We start from the raw sequence: 20538 nt of genomic DNA, 5'->3' as shown, positions 1-20538 counted from the left end.
CACATTATATCTGCGTCAGGTATAATGTATGCAGAGGGGGTGTTCCCCCGCAAAAAGCTTTATAATAGCGACGCAGTGAAATCTATGAGATTTCACTGCGTCACTTTTAGGATGCTGTTGCGTCAAAATCTTGCGCCTGCTTCACAGCAGGTGTAAGACTGACGCAAGACCTTTCACATGGTGCTTTTTCCATGTGAAAGGACACATTACTGGAGTTGCGTCACTTTTGTGACGCACTCCAGCAATGCGTTACTTTTGTGTTTACAGATACGTCAGAAATACTGACATATCTGTAACTCCTTGCGACATGATTCCTCATACATTAAATATGACATATCTGGAATGTCATAAGGAGTGCGCACAGAAAAGTGACGCATCGCACCAGCGGTGTAAAAAAATGCGCCTCGTTGCGCTATATTTAAAAAGTGACGCATCTAGGTAGATGGGTCTCTTTTTAAAATCCTGCGCCACATTATATCTGCGTCAGGTATAATGTATGCAGAGGGGGTGTTCCCCCGCAAAAAGCTTTGTAATAGCGACACAGTGAAATCTATGAGATTTCACTGCGTCACTTTTAGGATGCTGTTGCGTCAAAATCTTGCGCCTGCTTCACAGCAGGTGTAAGACTGACGCAACACCTTTCACATGGTGCTTTTTCCATGTGAAAGGACGCATTACTGGAGTTGCGTCACTTTTGGGACGCACTCCAGCAATGCGTTACTTTTGTGTTTACAGATACGTCAGAAATACTGACATATCTGTAACTCCTTGCGAATTGATTAGTCATAAATTAAATATGACATATCTGGAATGTCATAAGGAGTGTGCCCAGAAAAGTGACGCATCGCTGTTTTCACGTAGCGATGCGTCACTTTTCAGAAATGAGGCCTCCAGTTTATTCACTGTGTCACCTCTACGACCCTTTCTTGCGTCAATACGTCCCTTTTGCATACATTACACCTGACGTAGGAATAATGTGGCACAGGGGTTTACAAAGTGATGTATTTACCAAGAAACGCCACTTTGTAAATATGAATAAATAAGGTGCATTTTTTATTGGAATGTTGTGTCACAAAAAGTGATGCTTTGGTGGCGTTAAAGTGACGCATGGCTTCATAAATGAGGCCTTCTACCTTCAACTCCAGCAATGCATCTTTTCTTACCCTTCCACACCCCTGTTCCTTTTCAACATTTTCTCTGAATATCAACATTCCCCATATTCACTCTTCTTCTCATAACTTTCTTTTCTAACACTCACCTTCTTTCAGTCCTCCTACTTCACTTGTTTTTTCCTCTCATACCTTTCTGTTCTTTCTTACTCATTCTCCTTTCAATTATCAATGCACTCTATTTCACTTACTCTTCATTTTTTTAAGAATATAGCTCTTTGATGAGAATTGGAGGTAGTTCTGAAAAGAACTTTTGGTTTTCTTCTTTTTTTAAAACAGGAACAAAAACAGGGAATGGAAACTGCTCAACAGGAGCAAAATAAAACAAAAAAAATTAGGGGTGGTAAGGGCAGCGATGGTTCTCCAATGCTCGAACCATGAGCTGGACACTTTGCTCCCCATAGGTGAGGAGTTGATTGCAGTATCTGCATCTGAGGACACCATGGTTAAATGCAGGTTGAATGTTTGGCACCTGCTCCTGCGATTGCCCCCTCCCAGAAGAAGTTGCTCCTCCGGTGGATGTAGAGGCCCCATCACTGGGAACCTCTTGTGCCAGAGCCCTGACACTTTCCCGGGCATAATTCTGGGGGTGCCTCCTCTCCACATGCCGGATCATCGTGAAGTTCCCAAATGAGTATTTTTTGGGGGGGTCACCCCGTGACAGGACCTGTTTGCAGATCCTGCACTCCACTTTTGGAGCATTCACCTTCTTCTGGTCAGCAGGAATCTTAAAAAATTTCCAAATAAAATGTTCCTTCACCTTTGGGGTAGGAGGCTCTTCATTGATGAAATCAGGTTCATCCTCACTGCTGGATTCTCTGGCAGCCATGGTAAATCAAGAAAGATCCAGGAGCAAAAAACAGGTCTTTCAGTCACAAAAGTGAAAGAAGAATTGAAGGAAATGGGTGGGGATTTCATTCTTTGTAAAAAAAACTGTTAGCAACCAATGAAAAGTGTTATTTTAGGGTCACATGACCCGACGCGTTTACGCTGCGCGCTGCGGAGCACTTCCGGGTGCGTTTACGCAGCGCGATCGTAGGCGCTTCCGGGGCGCAAACGTGGCGCGAACGTAGGCGCTTCTGGGTGCGTTTACGCGGCGCGAACGTAGGCGCTTCCGAGGGCACTTACGTTGCGCGCCGAAGTGACGTCATCAAACTTTTTCAGAAATGCATAATCATTTTCCTTATAAAAAAAAACTGATTTTATTTGTATGTTACGAAATGTTTTGCATTATTATTAACTTTTCATTCATATTTTTTTTCACGAACGAAAGTAGCGCTCTGGGTGCGCTTTCAGGTGAGCTCACCGGTTATCTTACCGAAAAGCTTACCGGAGAGCTTAGCGGAAAGCTTCCCGGAGCGCGCACCCAGAGCGCAAAAGAAAACAATTATATAAAAAAAAGAATACTTACAAAAAAACAGCAAATTGTAAAAAAAAAAAAAAAGGTTAGAAACTCGATATAGAAAGGAATTAGCATTTAAAAAACCTATGAAATTCACTGAAAAAACCATAGGTTTCACACCAGTTATAGTTAGGAATTAGCATTTAAAAAACCTATCAAATTCACTGAAAAAACCATAGGTTTCACACCAGTTATAGTTACCTGGAAATTTTACTGACATAAAAACAATTGAAATTCCCACGTTATAGTTAGTTGGACTCACTATAACTTGCGCGTGTAATGCACTGCTGATGACATCACATATTACATCACTCATGACATGGTCAGTGACATCACTCATGACATCACTGATGACACCATCCTTGTGACAGAGAGATTGACCTACTTTCACTGTAAAGTAACTCTTAAAACACATTTTGAAAAATAAAAAATAACATTTAAAAAAAAGTGGACATACCTATACCAGATACAACAACCAATTCAGTAATTCCACCATTTATATACACATCCACTCGCTCACCAACACTTCTATATAGTCACTCATACATATACTCACTCATCATATGTAGTGAGACACCTATACATCCGTTAACACACTGACAGTCTTCAAAAAGTTGCTCACACACATACTCAAACATGCAAATAAACTATTGAACATCCATTTATTTGCATATACAGCTATATATACACTACCACCTTACTTCTAAGGAAACTTACACATACTTACTATCTTAAACAATCACTTATAGAAACACATACTTATTAAAACAAGAACTCTTTCAATCTCTCACTCTCACATATACTCAATTATATACACCAATACTCACATATACTACATTAAAACATATGTAGTTACTGATAAAGACACTAGTGAAACAGTCATTCACTTACTAACACATACATATACACACTCATTCACCCTTACAATCCTACACATATGCTGTCTTCAAAACACATACAAACAGTGAGTCAGTCATTGATGCATCTTTGTGCTAAGTAACACCCCCACCAAATCAAACAGACAATTATAAAGATACTAAAAAAAACATCTAATAACCCATATACACACACATGTAGCTACTCACCAACCCTTGCAGCCACTTATACACAAAGTGAAACACTGATACATATATTTAAATATTTACACATTACTCGCTAATATATGTATTCACTAAGATACACTTAATAAGGCAGTTATCCAATCATTTTTTTTTTTAAAACATCCATTAAGACAATAATTTAAACAAATATTCTTCCATCGACCTTAACATACATATATAAAATATATTTATTTATCTGAAAGACACACATTCACTGGATGGTGTCATCAGTGATGTCATGAGTGATGTCACTGACCATGTCATGAGTGATGTAATATGTGATGTCATCAGCAGTGCATTACACGTGCAAGTTATAGTGAGTCCAACTAACTATAACGTGGGAATTTCAATTGTTTTTATGTCAGTAAAATTTCCAGGTAACTATAACTGGTGTGAAACCTATGGTTTTTTCAGTGAATATATATATATATGCATATTTTGTCCACAAAGTCGCTCCTTCTGATTGCCCGGGCCCCACGGGAGTTGGCGCACACGCCGGCGGAGCACGCCAGAAATCCAATCCAGTTTTCAAAAAGTTTCCAATGTCGTGCGCTCTCAAGAATGATAAATCACGCCACAAATCAATTTCAAGGGTGTTTATTCGTTTGTCAAAGGAATAAACACCCTTGAAATTGATTTGTGGCGCCCGACATTGGAAACTTTTTGAAAACCAGATATATATATATATATATATATATATATCCAACACACCGTCACCTTCCTCGCGCTCTGGACCAACTCCAGCCATGGAAAAAGCCAACGGACACGGACCAGTTGAAGTGCTCCAATTTCTATTTAAGGTGCAGTAGAAGCCTCATGACGTTTCGACTCGCAAGAGCCTTGTTCACATGACAATGTTCATTTAGATAAAACACCATTTTATAATGCCAGTGATTGGGTAAAATTTGTCACATGGGAGGGTAGTGTTGTGTTATAGTGAACATAGAAGAAATACTGGCAGGTCTCCAAAGTGTAAATTTTGGAAAACAGATATAAACCAAAGTTTTGAAATAAAGAATTACTGTAAAATACCCGACTTTTACACAAAAAGAATATAAATCACTTTAAATTTAAACAGAGGTCACCTAAGCAAAATACATACATTTCATCATTTCTTTTACTAGCTTAATGGGACTGAGAATATCAATTATTGGTGAAATACCTAAATACCAAATACAGTATTGACTACACGCTCTAATATAATAAAGTGCAAATGCATATTGTTTTTATATGTGCAAAATTCGCAATAGTGCAATTTCTAATGTGCAAAAACTAGCAATGGTGCAAAGACTTGCAATGTGCAATATATTGCATAATAGTGCAAATATTATCAGTTGTCACATGATAGGTAACCTACCCAAATCTAGGATCCTATCATTAAAATACTGTATTCTGTATATCAAATTTATACATATCAATAACCACACATATGGTTAAAATATTTACAAAAATACTTAAATCAACAGTCCTATGTAGATGCTATTGATAGAAAAGTCAAAACAACATACTATGTGTTCTTAGGAGACCTCCGCTTCTACACTATCTCTATTCTATGTCACTATGTTAAGAAATAATAATAATCACCGTGAATAAAGTGCATAAAAGGGCTGAGTATGAATGACTATCAGGGACCAAGGACCCAATTAGTCTGCCATACTCAGCCATACCCATCATGAATGAAATCAGACTTTTAATCAATTGGCAGTAAATACAGGTTAATGTCAGATTCAAAATCAAGAGCTTGAATATTTTGAATATTTTATGCTACACTGTATAATTCCCAGCCGGGCTAAAATTACAACAGTATTTTGGATGACAGTCAATACTGTGTTAGTACAGAATTGGCTACGGTAAACACGTATACAGGTCCTCCGTTACATTAAGCCCCCCCGGGCTCTTGGTGTTAAGTAGAATGATATATTTAGTCTCAAGCCTCCTCAGTTTATTCTCTCTGTCTCCACCCCTTCTACTGGCTAGTATGGAATCAATTACCCAGTATTTGAGCAAACTGTTATTGCTCTGGTGGATTTCCCTGAAATGTCGGGCCACTGGGTAAGTATTGTCACCATTGGCAATAGCACATAGATGTTGCAAAATGCGCTTATGTACAGCATGCTTCGTGCTACCCACATATCTTAGTGGGCAAGGGCATTGGAGAACATAAACCGCAAATTCGGTTTTACAGGTTAAAACCTGTGTTATAGGGTGAGGATGGTCAGTGAAACCGTCCATGTATGTTCTAGTGTTTTCTCCATGGACACACGCCTTGCAAGTTTTACAGCAGTAGAATCCTTTGTTCTGTTGCCACCAAGATGTTTTATTGAACGGCTCTGGACTAGTGTCAACAATGTTATCCCTAAGGGAAGGTGCTTTACTGAAAGTAAGTGAGATCTTGTTGGGAAGAGTGGCTCCAATGATGGAATCTCGGGTAACAAGAGGCCAATGTTTGTCTATGATTTTATATAATTCTTTATGTTGTCTGCTGTACCCTGTTATCATGCGGAACTTATTGTCCTCTGAACACACTCTGTTATCAGATTCCCCAGTCTCAAGTAGTGATTGCTTCATAGTTCTAGTCAGGAGTTCCTCCCTAGTTGACAACATGGATTTTTCTATGGCTTTGTGAATTACATGTTTAGAATATCCACGTTCCAAAAACCGTTTTTTACTGTCTTCCTGAGCTACCTTCAGGTCTGTGGGGTTGCTACATACTCGGCGTAAACAAAGCATTTCCCCGTAGGGGATGCTTGAGATTAAATGCGCCGGGTGAGCACTAGCGGCATGAAGTATACTATTTCCAGCAGTTATTTTTCGGAAAATTTTACTCTCAAGATGTCCATCATAAATATATAGTTCAGTGTCCAAGAAAGTGATAGACTCTTGACTAAGGGTGGCAGTGAACTTGAGGTTGAGGTTATTGTTGTTTAAACTCTCAATAAAACTCAAAGCTTCCTCCTTACTACCTCTCCATATAATCATCAAATCGTCTATGAAACAATACATCTAATCAGGTTATTGTTAACAATGTTGTGGTAGTTAGGCCTGAGGACCAACTCCTCCCAAGCTCCCATATATATATATATATATATATATATATATATATATATATATATATATACACACACTTGGTGCCATCCTCCGAAGTGGGAGATTTCCTATACTACCCCCACATTAAGTTCTGGAAAGTTCTTCTCTTCTCCTGTCTAGGCTCCTAGAATTCTGAGGGTGACAGAAGTCTAGTGTCAGGATAATTTGTGTATGCTAGAGGCAAGGCCTTTGAAGTGTAAGTCCTACTTTTTACATACAATTCTCCATGCCCTATGAGCCTTTAGGACCTATCTTAGAGGTTTGTTATTTGTATTAAAAAGGAAGATTTAGGCCTGGCGGAAGGTTTCTTTTGCCAGGCTGAAATGGCAGTTTAAAACAGCACTACAGGCCTCAATGGCAAGCCTGAGACATATCTTAAGTGGGTATAACAAGAAATGCTGCAGACCCACTTGTTGCATTTCTTTCACAGGCCATCGGTACATGTAGTAGTGGAGTCTTACAAGTAAATTAAATGAAATTGATTTGTGGCGCCCGACATTGGAAACTTTTTGAAAACCAGATATATATATATATATATATATATATATCCAACACACCGTCACCTTCCTCGCGCTCTGGACCAACTCCAGCCATGGAAAAAGCCAACGGACACGGACCAGTTGAAGTGCTCCAATTTCTATTTAAGGTGCAGTAGAAGCCTCATGACGTTTCGACTCGCAAGAGCCTTGTTCACATGACAATGTTCATTTAGATAAAACACCATTTTATAATGCCAGTGATTGGGTAAAATTTGTCACATGGGAGGGTAGTGTTGTGTTATAGTGAACATAGAAGAAATACTGGCAGGTCTCCAAAGTGTAAATTTTGGAAAACAGATATAAACCAAAGTTTTGAAATAAAGAATTACTGTAAAATACCCGACTTTTACACAAAAAGAATATAAATCACTTTAAATTTAAACAGAGGTCACCTAAGCAAAATACATACATTTCATCATTTCTTTTACTAGCTTAATGGGACTGAGAATATCAATTATTGGTGAAATACCTAAATACCAAATACAGTATTGACTACACGCTCTAATATAATAAAGTGCAAATGCATATTGTTTTTATATGTGCAAAATTCGCAATAGTGCAATTTCTAATGTGCAAAAACTAGCAATGGTGCAAAGACTTGCAATGTGCAATATATTGCATAATAGTGCAAATATTATCAGTTGTCACATGATAGGTAACCTACCCAAATCTAGGATCCTATCATTAAAATACTGTATTCTGTATATCAAATTTATACATATCAATAACCACACATATGGTTAAAATATTTACAAAAATACTTAAATCAACAGTCCTATGTAGATGCTATTGATAGAAAAGTCAAAACAACATACTATGTGTTCTTAGGAGACCTCCGCTTCTACACTATCTCTATTCTATGTCACTATGTTAAGAAATAATAATAATCACCGTGAATAAAGTGCATAAAAGGGCTGAGTATGAATGACTATCAGGGACCAAGGACCCAATTAGTCTGCCATACTCAGCCATACCCATCATGAATGAAATCAGACTTTTAATCAATTGGCAGTAAATACAGGTTAATGTCAGATTCAAAATCAAGAGCTTGAATATTTTGAATATTTTATGCTACACTGTATAATTCCCAGCCGGGCTAAAATTACAACAGTATTTTGGATGACAGTCAATACTGTGTTAGTACAGAATTGGCTACGGTAAACACGTATACAGGTCCTCCGTTACATTAAGCCCCCCCGGGCTCTTGGTGTTAAGTAGAATGATATATTTAGTCTCAAGCCTCCTCAGTTTATTCTCTCTGTCTCCACCCCTTCTACTGGCTAGTATGGAATCAATTACCCAGTATTTGAGCAAACTGTTATTGCTCTGGTGGATTTCCCTGAAATGTCGGGCCACTGGGTAAGTATTGTCACCATTGGCAATAGCACATAGATGTTGCAAAATGCGCTTATGTACAGCATGCTTCGTGCTACCCACATATCTTAGTGGGCAAGGGCATTGGAGAACATAAACCGCAAATTCGGTTTTACAGGTTAAAACCTGTGTTATAGGGTGAGGATGGTCAGTGAAACCGTCCATGTATGTTCTAGTGTTTTCTCCATGGACACACGCCTTGCAAGTTTTACAGCAGTAGAATCCTTTGTTCTGTTGCCACCAAGATGTTTTATTGAACGGCTCTGGACTAGTGTCAACAATGTTATCCCTAAGGGAAGGTGCTTTACTGAAAGTAAGTGAGATCTTGTTGGGAAGAGTGGCTCCAATGATGGAATCTCGGGTAACAAGAGGCCAATGTTTGTCTATGATTTTATATAATTCTTTATGTTGTCTGCTGTACCCTGTTATCATGCGGAACTTATTGTCCTCTGAACACACTCTGTTATCAGATTCCCCAGTCTCAAGTAGTGATTGCTTCATAGTTCTAGTCAGGAGTTCCTCCCTAGTTGACAACATGGATTTTTCTATGGCTTTGTGAATTACATGTTTAGAATATCCACGTTCCAAAAACCGTTTTTTACTGTCTTCCTGAGCTACCTTCAGGTCTGTGGGGTTGCTACATACTCGGCGTAAACAAAGCATTTCCCCGTAGGGGATGCTTGAGATTAAATGCGCCGGGTGAGCACTAGCGGCATGAAGTATACTATTTCCAGCAGTTATTTTTCGGAAAATTTTACTCTCAAGATGTCCATCATAAATATATAGTTCAGTGTCCAAGAAAGTGATAGACTCTTGACTAAGGGTGGCAGTGAACTTGAGGTTGAGGTTATTGTTGTTTAAACTCTCAATAAAACTCAAAGCTTCCTCCTTACTACCTCTCCATATAATCATCAAATCGTCTATGAAACAATACATCTAATCAGGTTATTGTTAACAATGTTGTGGTAGTTAGGCCTGAGGACCAACTCCTCCCAAGCTCCCATATATATATATATATATATATATATATATATATATATACACACACTTGGTGCCATCCTCCGAAGTGGGAGATTTCCTATACTACCCCCACATTAAGTTCTGGAAAGTTCTTCTCTTCTCCTGTCTAGGCTCCTAGAATTCTGAGGGTGACAGAAGTCTAGTGTCAGGATAATTTGTGTATGCTAGAGGCAAGGCCTTTGAAGTGTAAGTCCTACTTTTTACATACAATTCTCCATGCCCTATGAGCCTTTAGGACCTATCTTAGAGGTTTGTTATTTGTATTAAAAAGGAAGATTTAGGCCTGGCGGAAGGTTTCTTTTGCCAGGCTGAAATGGCAGTTTAAAACAGCACTACAGGCCTCAATGGCAAGCCTGAGACATATCTTAAGTGGGTATAACAAGAAATGCTGCAGACCCACTTGTTGCATTTCTTTCACAGGCCATCGGTACATGTAGTAGTGGAGTCTTACAAGTAAATTAAATGTGCCACTCAGAGGTAAGCCATCAGTAAAATGACAAGCAATAAGGCCCCAGGCCCTGATGGCGTACCAGCCGATCTTTTTAAATCCAATATAGCAATATGGTCCAAAGTCTTATCTAATGTATTTAATAGAATTTGCAAATTTGGCATCCCAACGACCTGGTCGCAATCGGTCATTGTACCTATTTTTAAAAAGGTAACAGAGGTGACCCGGGTAATTACCACCCAATTTCCCTTATAGATTCTGCAGTGAAGGTCCTAGGCAGAGTGGTTCTGTGTAAATTAATTGATTGGCTTGAGGAAACGAACTCTCTGTCAGCATTACAGTATGGGTTCAGAAAGGGGCGCAGCACGATAGATCAAAGCCTCAACCTCCAATTGCTGATTGGGAAGTATACCATAGCGAAGCAAGGCTGCTTGTATATAGCATTTATGGACCTGTCCTCAGCCTTTGACCGAGTGAACAGGTCCAAGCTATGGGGTTTGCTCCTAAAGATGGGTATCGATGAAAACATAGTATATTTTTGAGCCGTTCTCCATATGGACCTCACAGCCACAGTGAGATACGATCGTAAGGGGAATTGTACGGGCAAGATAGGTATAACCAACGGGGTCAGGCAAGGTTGTATTTTAGCCCCCCTATTATTTACCCTATACATCAACGAGTTGGCCAGTGTGTTAGGAGCAGCTTGCAAGGATATCCCGAGGGCAGGCAAGTTCCCCATTCCCGCATTATTATATGCGGATGATGCTGCTCTTTTAGCGCGCACGTCAGTAGGGCTACAAAGTCTTTTAAATTAATTTTATGAGTTTATGTCTTCCTTGGATCTTAGCGTTAATTATACCAAATCTCATGTCATGGCTGTGGGTACTAAGGGCAGGCATAGGAAGCTGATGACACTCCACTGAACTGGGAATAAGTTATCGAGGTAACTAGATTCCCATATCTGGGGGTGATTTTTGATGAAAGTTCCACCTGGCTTCCCCAATTGTCTGAGAAAAGAAATGCTTTTGTCCGGTCCATTTTTGGGTTTTTCCCGTAAATTGGGGGTAAAACCGTTACAGGCAGTGTTAAAGGTTTATGCCGCCAAATGTGTTTCCATAGCCATGTATGGCGCAGATCTATGGGGTTTTAAGAACGCTAAGTTGTTACAGGTGGCAGAGGACAAGTTTTTGAAGTCCATTTTATCAGTACCACAATCGACCTCAGGTTTCATAGTGCATCAAGAATATGGGGTGGAATATCTAGAAGACCGGATTGCCATCGCAACCCTATTAAAGTGGATTGCGGTTTGGATGAACCCGGAATTGGAGGTGAACCATGAGATCCTGAGGGACTGTCTTACTTTAGAACATTGGGAATCCATTTGATGGCTAAAATATGTTAAAAAACTTGCAGCCTCATTAGGTCGCCCAGAATTATTTGAAGAGCCGTCCAAACTGGTCAAGGGAGACATGAAATGGGTCAAGACCGCATTCAGGCTGCACAAAGGGATGGATAGAGAAGGCTATGAGTTGACCAAGTCAACGGTGAGAGCCCATCAGTTAGTTGTAACAACAGACCATGACCTAGAACCATATCTGAAGGTTGTTAATAATGCTAATCACAGATATTTACTAACCAAGTTTAGGCTGAATAAACTCCATCTCCTTCTCTCTGGGCGCCCATGTTGGACCAAGGTATCAGAATTAGAATTGTGTACTTGTGATGGATTTTCGATAATGGACACTGCTCACTTCATGTTCTTTTGTGGTTATTTTACGGACATCCGGAAAAAATTCATTGTACCCCTACTAAAGGATAAAGGGTTTAGACAAGTGAAACCGGCCCTATTGTATCTTCAGCTACTGTCCAATACGTGGGAAATTGTTAATGTTGCTACATTTTTAACCATAGCCATGAGACTAAGGAAAAAATTAGTTAGTCTTAGATAAAAGTCTTGCATGGTCTATTTTTAGAGTTTGTAAATAATGAATTTTAAGTAAATTGGATGATCTGTGTATGCTGTTTAAATTTGCACATGAATTTGGTATATATTCTGTATAGTTTTTATCTTTTTTATATATTTTTTGCTGTCTGTTAACCATATCGTAATTTGGTACCTCGGCCCTTCTTTTTTTGGGACTTTGTATACTTTTGTGGTTTTTGTTATGAACCGAATAAAGTATTTCTGACTGACTGAAAGCACTCCTTTTTATTACAGTGATGGATAAGATTGAAAATAAATTTGAAGCTCTAAGGCTAAAATCGAGTTTTACAATTGTGCTACAATTTAACAAGCATGAGCTCTATTTATGAAGCGAAAAACATGTAAACCTTGTTCAAGTACACTCACTCTAGATATTATTGGATTATTCAACCATCCTATCTCTCATTTGAAAATCTGCACCTTTGTAATTCTTTTTTTAGGGGCATACTATAACTGGGCACATCTGATCAGGAGCAACAGAGACTCTGTGGGTAACATCCCGCACTCAGTCCCATGTCCATGAACATTCTTAAACCATAATCATGGTACTTACACAGATTACATATGTATCTGTTGAAAGAAGTGAGTACTGAATACAGGAAGTCTTTCCTATTATTCTAAGGTATCTTCTTCCTCCACAGGAATTCCACACATCATAAGTAGTTGGTACAGATTTTCTGGTCTCTTCTTTTTAATAACAGGTTTATAGTCTGACGGTTCTGTCCTGATGAGACCTCGTGCTTCATTCTACAGGGTTAAAACATCAATACAACTACGGGGTTGTCATCTATAAAACTTTTTGGGGGAACAAAGATGCAAAAACCCTGGATGGAGCTTTGTTGATATAACATTGAAGCAACATTTCTATGATTGTTTGGTGTATATGTGTGTTATTTAATCACACATGTGTTACTTTATTGTACAGCCTTATCAGCGCTAGGGTACAACATTCATTTTATTATGATGATTATAATAGTACATTGCTGATGGTACAAAGTGTGGCCCATATGTGCATTTAGGGTGCAGAACAAATTATTTACTAAAAGTATATTGACAGAGTAGATACATTCAATATACCTGTGGTATATTTATTCTACAATGTTTTATCCAGATTCCGGGTAGTCCTGGTATCAGCCACGGCCGGCAGTGGGAGTACCTGCAGGGCGGTGATGTGGGGAGGGGGAGGGGCAGGTTGGGGGCTAGTAATGTATGGATTACGGAGGTTTACAGGTAAATAAGCATTTAAATGAATAAAACTAATTTCGTTGCACGCACTGCATCGCATTTGGGGATGCAGTGCACTCACCGAAATTCGTTTTATTTATTTAAATGTTTACTTACCTGGGAAGCTCCGTAATCCAAACATTACTACCCCCACCCTGCCCCTCCCCCTCCCCACGTCACCACCCTGCAGGTACTCCCACTGCCGGCCGCGGCTGCCTGGTAATCTTGTATTCTTATGACACAGATTTCCAGCTATACACTGGGAAGGTTTGTAAATTGGAAAAAGTATAATTGTCCATTCAGTCAGTGTTAATTTCTGAAAGTTTTTGTACACTTTCTTTGTGAATTAGGCCCAATCTCTGTTCAATGTTTCCCTCCCAGATGAGATCAATCAGTCTTCTATTTTTACTCTGTAATGTGAATCCTATTGCTCTAAGATGATCTGTTGATGTAATTGTTGTCCTACTAATTATTTTTTAATATTTAGAGCTCAGATCACTTAGCACATGGGAGCCAGCTCTTAACGAACTGCCGGTTGGGTTTGGAAGTGAAACGGGTTGGAGTGGAAGGAGTCGAAAAGTGAATCTAGAGACCCAGTTTGAGCCTGTGTACACTCCTAACTCAGCCGATACAGTCCTTTCAGCCTGTCTAATCCTCCTCCACCCGAACCTCCCACAACCCTTCACCCCGAGCGGATTGACCCAGATGGATCCCCCATTTCCCACCCTGCTATGTGAGAATGCTCTGAGCTGTTTCTTCCAATTGACTATGGTTGATATACCTTTTTAGAGGCCTGAGAGGAAAAGGGGTTAACAGCAATTCAAATCCTAAGGTACAGTGTGGCTATTGGGGCCACACAATAACAGTCTGACTCAGTAACTTGAAGTCAAAAGGTTTACTACAAACTCAAAGCCAGACTTATATAAATCAATCTCAAGAACACACTTTAAAAATATAAGATTATCAAAGGAAGATCAATACAACAGATATTATTAGTCCTTAACAGCAAAGAACATATAAGAATCCAGTAGCAGGAATACAGAAAATAAGGAGAAGGATTTGACAACTAGACGAATGGTTTCGATCCTTCTCTCTATACAGGGAAAAGATTTGTAGCAACTACTAACCCCTACACTAACCTAAGGATAGGGGAAACCCTATTATATCAAGGAAGCAAGAAAGTTGTCAGCATCTGAACCTCTGTAGAAGTTCTAAAAGTAAGGAGTCATGTATAGCATAAAGCCACACAATAAAAGATGACAAGAGAGGTTTGTATCTCTCCAAGTCTAAAGGGAATCTGACTAAACTCAAGGTGGGTTAACTACTTAAAATGTACATTCGAGAAATATGACCTCATACACTTCGTAGTACTTTTCCAGTTCCCAAGAAAGAACTTGGTGCCTTGAACGCTACTCCCTTATTCCAGTCTCCGCTTCCTAGTCATCCTTGGATTACTCCCTTCGTCTGATAGTGCCAAGAAGTAACACTCCCTTTGTTTCTCATTAAAATAATCTGACCTTGCCAGCTCTTCCTCGCATCACCTCTCTATCTATGAAATACAATGTGCGTTTTACTAGCTAAGGAATATCTTTGGTCTGCAGAGGAGAAAAACATGCAGAAAAACAAATTTTAAATTAGTATTAGATATCTCAAATGAAAGCTTAAGTCCAACAAAGACACTAACTGAACAATTTACCATGCATGCATCTTAATTCTACAATCTACATGTAATCCAATAAATGACACTGTACTCTTATATGTGGTACAATAAGCTAATCCATGTATTATTAACCAAAAACGACAACTGGTCACATTTATAAATAAGCATTGAACATGCATACAATTTACTCTGGCTAATCCCTGGCGAATGCAGTGCAGTAAATGCATTTTAGTGCACCACCTTAAATTTAAACCTATAGAAGTTTAATCTCAGCTATCCAGATGTCTCGGAAAAGGAAAAACATTAATATGCACACACATATGTGCCATAACACACAAAGATTCACTTTCTATACCTTCAGTGCACTATATCTCACTAGTCCTGTTGCGTCACACGAGCAAACAAGACCTAAGGTAAATATATATATGTCCTAACCAACTATAAACGTATGGAGCCAAAATTATTCTACTCCATATGTCTGTCATCTCTGGAAAGGAAGGCACACCCTTCTGGTCTTAAGAGACACTGCAAACGCGGCTACTTTCCGGACAAGGCTGATTTGGTCAGTGCTTCAAGCCCAAGGACATGGTAATGATGGAGGTCCTGGCCTGAAAGATCATGCTCACAAGCTTGCTGCTGAAGCCACACCGGAAGGAGATGATAAGCATTGAGATATCAATCCACTGCATCCTGGGCTACTGGCATGTGGTTGGTTTCTGCAGGTTCTTCCAAGTCCAGAACTTTGTTTACGAGATGGTGGAGCTTCAGCGGCAAGGGTCCTTCAGGTGGTTGCCCACTTAACATATTAGGAAAGAGCTACAAGAGAGAACAGTTCAAGCAGACTAATTAGCGCAAAACTGGCGAAATACAAATTTGCACCGAAGGAACAGAACAAAACCATAATTTGAACCACATGACAAAAATGTAATTTTGTTTCATGTTGCTAGGGTGAAATTCATGTGTCATTAGGCAGTCAGTCTGTGTACATTTTAATTTTTCACTGGTCATTTTTTTGCACTGTAAAGACTTGCCTATTAAGGCTGTGCTAATCAGTGCTCAAGCATAAGAGTCTGGTTTGCAAAATGGTTCCCACAAGTTGGTGTGGCTTACTCTTGAAATGCCATTGGCTTATTCCCAGTTACTCCAAGGAATTCAAGATTTAGACAGTAGTACGACAAGAGTAAGTGACAGAAAAGCCCTATAATTCGGCCCTAAGTTTGAAAAAGCCAGAATCAAACGTCTGTTGTTTCAACATAAAGATGTTCCTCTTGGGTGAAAATCAGCATCCATCCAAAAATAGCACATCCCTCTGTGGCAGCATCTGTGTGCCTCCCTGTCTTATCGCTCTCACCATAGCTGCCTCATGACTTTCAAACAATGCTGGCTGAATGCAGGCCAGGAAGCAGTGTTATGTGCAGAAGAGAGCACTGGCACAAGGAGGCTTTAAATCATCAGGTCTGGCAACAACCAATAAGATCACAATATCCCTGAACATGTCCCTAATTAACCAACAGCTGAGACAATGGTGTTGTCTAAAGCGAGGACGTGGGGTCAATGACAATGCAAAGGCACTTCAGACAAAGGTTAGTGCCTCTTTCAAAGATCAACATCACAAAATATTTCATTTTTATAAGTGCTCATGTTACAGACAGGTTTAAAGAGAGAAAGGTAAAGATGCCTTCAAGGGACTTTGTTCAATCTAAGTTTTGTTATTTAAAATTAATATGAGAAGAACCAATTTATCGTCCTTACAATGAGTGAATCAAAACTGATCAAATCGTGTTGTCAACATGAAACATATAAACAAAGACACAGGGTGTATACGAAAAAAGTGTTTTTATCAAATAGTTCATTAAGAAAAATCAGCTTCATATACAGACAAATAAGCGAATAAGATTTTAGGACTGTGGGTACACATAAAAATAAATTGCTAAGTGACTCAACAGAACCTAAAAGACACCTATCCCAAAACACATTGAGTAAAGCAAAGCAAGGGATGAAGTGCAAAGTCGACGTTTCGGTTTCTTAGCAGTTATTTGATGAAACCATCCTCAGGACTGTAATCAGTTCAGATCTGTATAGAAATATTGTAGTCTGTTTGCGGATTATCGTCATCCGCAAGAAGATCTTGGAAGGATCACAGTATCCTAGGGACCTGACTATCGAATGCGGAGACCGCTCATCCAGGTTGGATGTAGCGTCTGAACTTCACTCACATAGGGTTCACGTATTCATATACAGTAGAATTCATCCAGTGTATGATAATAATTCGCCTAACATACACTGGATGAATTCTACTGTATATGAATACGTGAACCCTATGTGAGTGAAGTTCAGACGCTACATCCAACCTGGATGAGCGGTCTCCGCATTCGATAGTCAGGTCCCTAGGATACTGTGATCCTTCCAAGATCTTCTTGCGGATGACGATAATCCGCAAACAGACTACAATATTTCTATACAGATCTGAACTGATTACAGTCCTGAGGATGGTTTCATCAAATAACTGCTAAGAAACCGAAACGTCGACTTTGCACTTCATCCCTTGCTTTGCTTTACTCAATGTGTTTTGGGATAGGTGTCTTTTAGGTTCTGTTGAGTCACTTAGCAATTTATTTTTATGTGTACCCACAGTCCTAAAATCTTATTCGCTTATTTGTCTGTATATGAAGCTGATTTTTCTTAATGAAATATTTGATAAAAACACTTTTTTCGTATACACCCTGTGTCTTTGTTTATATGTTTCATGTTGACAACACGATTTGATCAGTTTTGATTCACTCATTGTAAGGACGATAAATTGGTTCTTCTCATATTAATTTTAAATAACAAAACTTAGATTGAACAAAGTCCCTTGAAGGCATCTTTACCTTTCTATATTTACTTACCCAAGCCCTCAAGGGTATTCCGGGTTGCTCACTTCCTTAATAATTAGGTTTAAAGAGAGCCATTAAAATTGCGTTCTACTTGATTCTCAGGTTTTTTTCTATAAGTGTACTGCCTCCCCAGTTCCACAGGTCGAATTGGATAATACCAAACAATTTTCCGCTTTTCCAGCAGCCGAACTCGGGGGTATATTATCAACGGTTATCGCTGGCCGTGCTATAGCCATACATTTTCTGATCGAAGGCTATCTCTGGTATTTATCGCCCTGGTAGCACGTTATTAACAACGCGTTTCTCCAGGGCGATAAAAATTCCAGAGATAGCGAGGTTATCGACGTTTTGCAGGGAACATCGCTGGTTTTCCAGAGGTGTTCCCTGCAAAACTGCTATAACCTTGCTGATACGACCCTGTGGTCTTATCAGCATAATCCACCCCCTATGTCAAACACAGGTAAGTCAGAATTTTAGCAGACGTTAGATTTTGGCGAAAACTGTGTTTTCGCCAAAATCTAACGTCTGCTACAATCCTGTGGGCTGCCTTGTAAATATTGCGATGTGAACATCAGAAATATTTGCAAGGTAGTCCATCCGGGGTATGCATCTCATTAGAGATGCAAAGGGAGGCGCTGGGAAAAAGGGTGCTAACATGTGATTATGCATGTTTGCACCCTCTTGTAAATAGGGTGTTAGTTTTATCTCCAAAAAAGATGAAGCCCTTGTAAACATGTCCCTCAGAATCTTGCATTTTCCCTGCAACGTTCATTTCAATAGGCACTACTTATTAAAATCCGTATGGTGGAAAAACGTCAGGTCACTGCAAAATGTGTGCACTAATTGGGCCTAAATAAATTGAGATTTTTATTTCTTTGCAATAGGCCTCTTCGAAAGTTTTGGGAATTTTTGAAAAGTTCGCCAAATTGCAGGATCTGTTTGGCGAAAGGAGCAAAAAAATTTGACCACACTCCAAAAGTCCTGGAAACAGGTATTCCTTTCCAGACTAATGCTCCACACACCTGCAATATTTAAACCAAAGAGTGATTATGTTTACTCATCCCATTGCAAATATTCTAGATTTGACCTCATATCTGAATATTGTGAAGCCTTTTTTATCATTCTATCTGGAGAGGTGGTTTCGAGTCCTGAAAGCGTCAGGTGCATTATACAAACCTCTTCATTAAATTAAAGCTTTAATACATGTGCATATGATTTTCAAGGGCCCTAAGTTGAAACTTGAGAAATATATGCAGGTCTTCTGTTTTGCCGCAATTTCTTCTTGATTTGACTCTCAAAAACTGGTCGCAAATTGCACACCAAAATTTAGAAAATGTATTCTGATTTAGCAAACCAACCTATGCACAGACTAGATTCGTGGAAGACTAGGTTTAAAACAAACAAAAACACAAAACCAGATACTCCCTATTGAGCTCTCAGGGAAGGGCAACAAGACTGTACACCATGCAGGGGACATTCCCATCCCAACAGACTTTCCCTCTGAGTATCAATTAACATCCTATGGTGTTGGTATGATCTATGGTTGCAACCACACTGCAGTTGTAAACCATTGATAGATACGATTGCAATTCAAAAATGTGAAGGGGTTGCTCATTTCACACCCACTCACTCCTCTTTGCAATTCCTAGTGGGTCGCACGAGCCCTTTTGAAAACTAGAAAGACTTTTCTGACCTACTAAATGGCTTTTGCAATTACAAAGCCTGTGATTTTGGTATCACAAGCTTTATGGCTGAAACATACCTTGGCACACAGGGTCTTTCAAACCGTAAAACTAACCATTTTCTGTAGCATCGGCCAACTTAAGCTTTTAGATAAGCAGGCAAATTGTTCACACAGTTTAAGGTAATAGATAAGTGCCTTATTTTGAGTTAAATATAGAAGTTAATCTGTATTATCAAGGTTGCTTGTATACACAAAGGGTGGACAGGGAGCTGACAAAGGTCCAGTACCCATGTTCCTAAAACGTAATCAGTAAATTAAGAAGGTACTGTTGCTATAGAAGAAGGAAGAAAGCTAGGTTGGAAGAGGATAATCCCAGGGAATCCATGTAATCATTCCTTGGTACCCTCAAACTTTGAAATGGATGTCATGCTGTCAACAGGGATGTGTCGTGCCAGGAACTCTCCTAATAGGAAAATATCTCAGTATAGGATTGTCCAATCGAGCTAGAAAAAGTAGAAAAACATTATAGATACAGACTTTATAGCATTTGTGAGTGGATGCTGCTTAGTGTAGCACACTGACTGCTTAAGTCTCCTCGTGGTAGACATACACAAGGTTTAAAGGCAGTAGAATGTATAGAATGTCGCTGTAAAGTGTAAGTGCTCATACATACAGAAGGCCAGGCAAGTGACCACACATGTAAAAAATATGTATTAAAGACCTACAACATATGGCATAGACAAGCATTGGCTAGTGATGTCCACATAGGTGAGAGTAGGGATCTTACTCTGTTGAATCAATTTGTCAGGCCCCTTAGGTCAGAAGCAGAGGATAGCGCGCTGCTGCTGCTGAGAGATGAATATACAGTGAAGAAGTATCAGCAAGGAAGCATGAGAACAGCCACGGGCGATGCTGGTAAGAGCCGTGGGACAGGGTGGGCAGTCGATAGACGACGAGGGAGATGCGGCAAG

The sequence above is a fragment of the Lissotriton vulgaris genome, chromosome 11 (genome assembly GCF_964263255.1).
Source record: "Lissotriton vulgaris chromosome 11, aLisVul1.2, whole genome shotgun sequence".
Lineage (NCBI taxonomy): Eukaryota > Metazoa > Chordata > Amphibia > Caudata > Salamandridae > Lissotriton > Lissotriton vulgaris.
The sequence above is the reverse complement of the archived record's forward strand: the minus strand, read 5'-3'. Positions refer to the sequence as shown.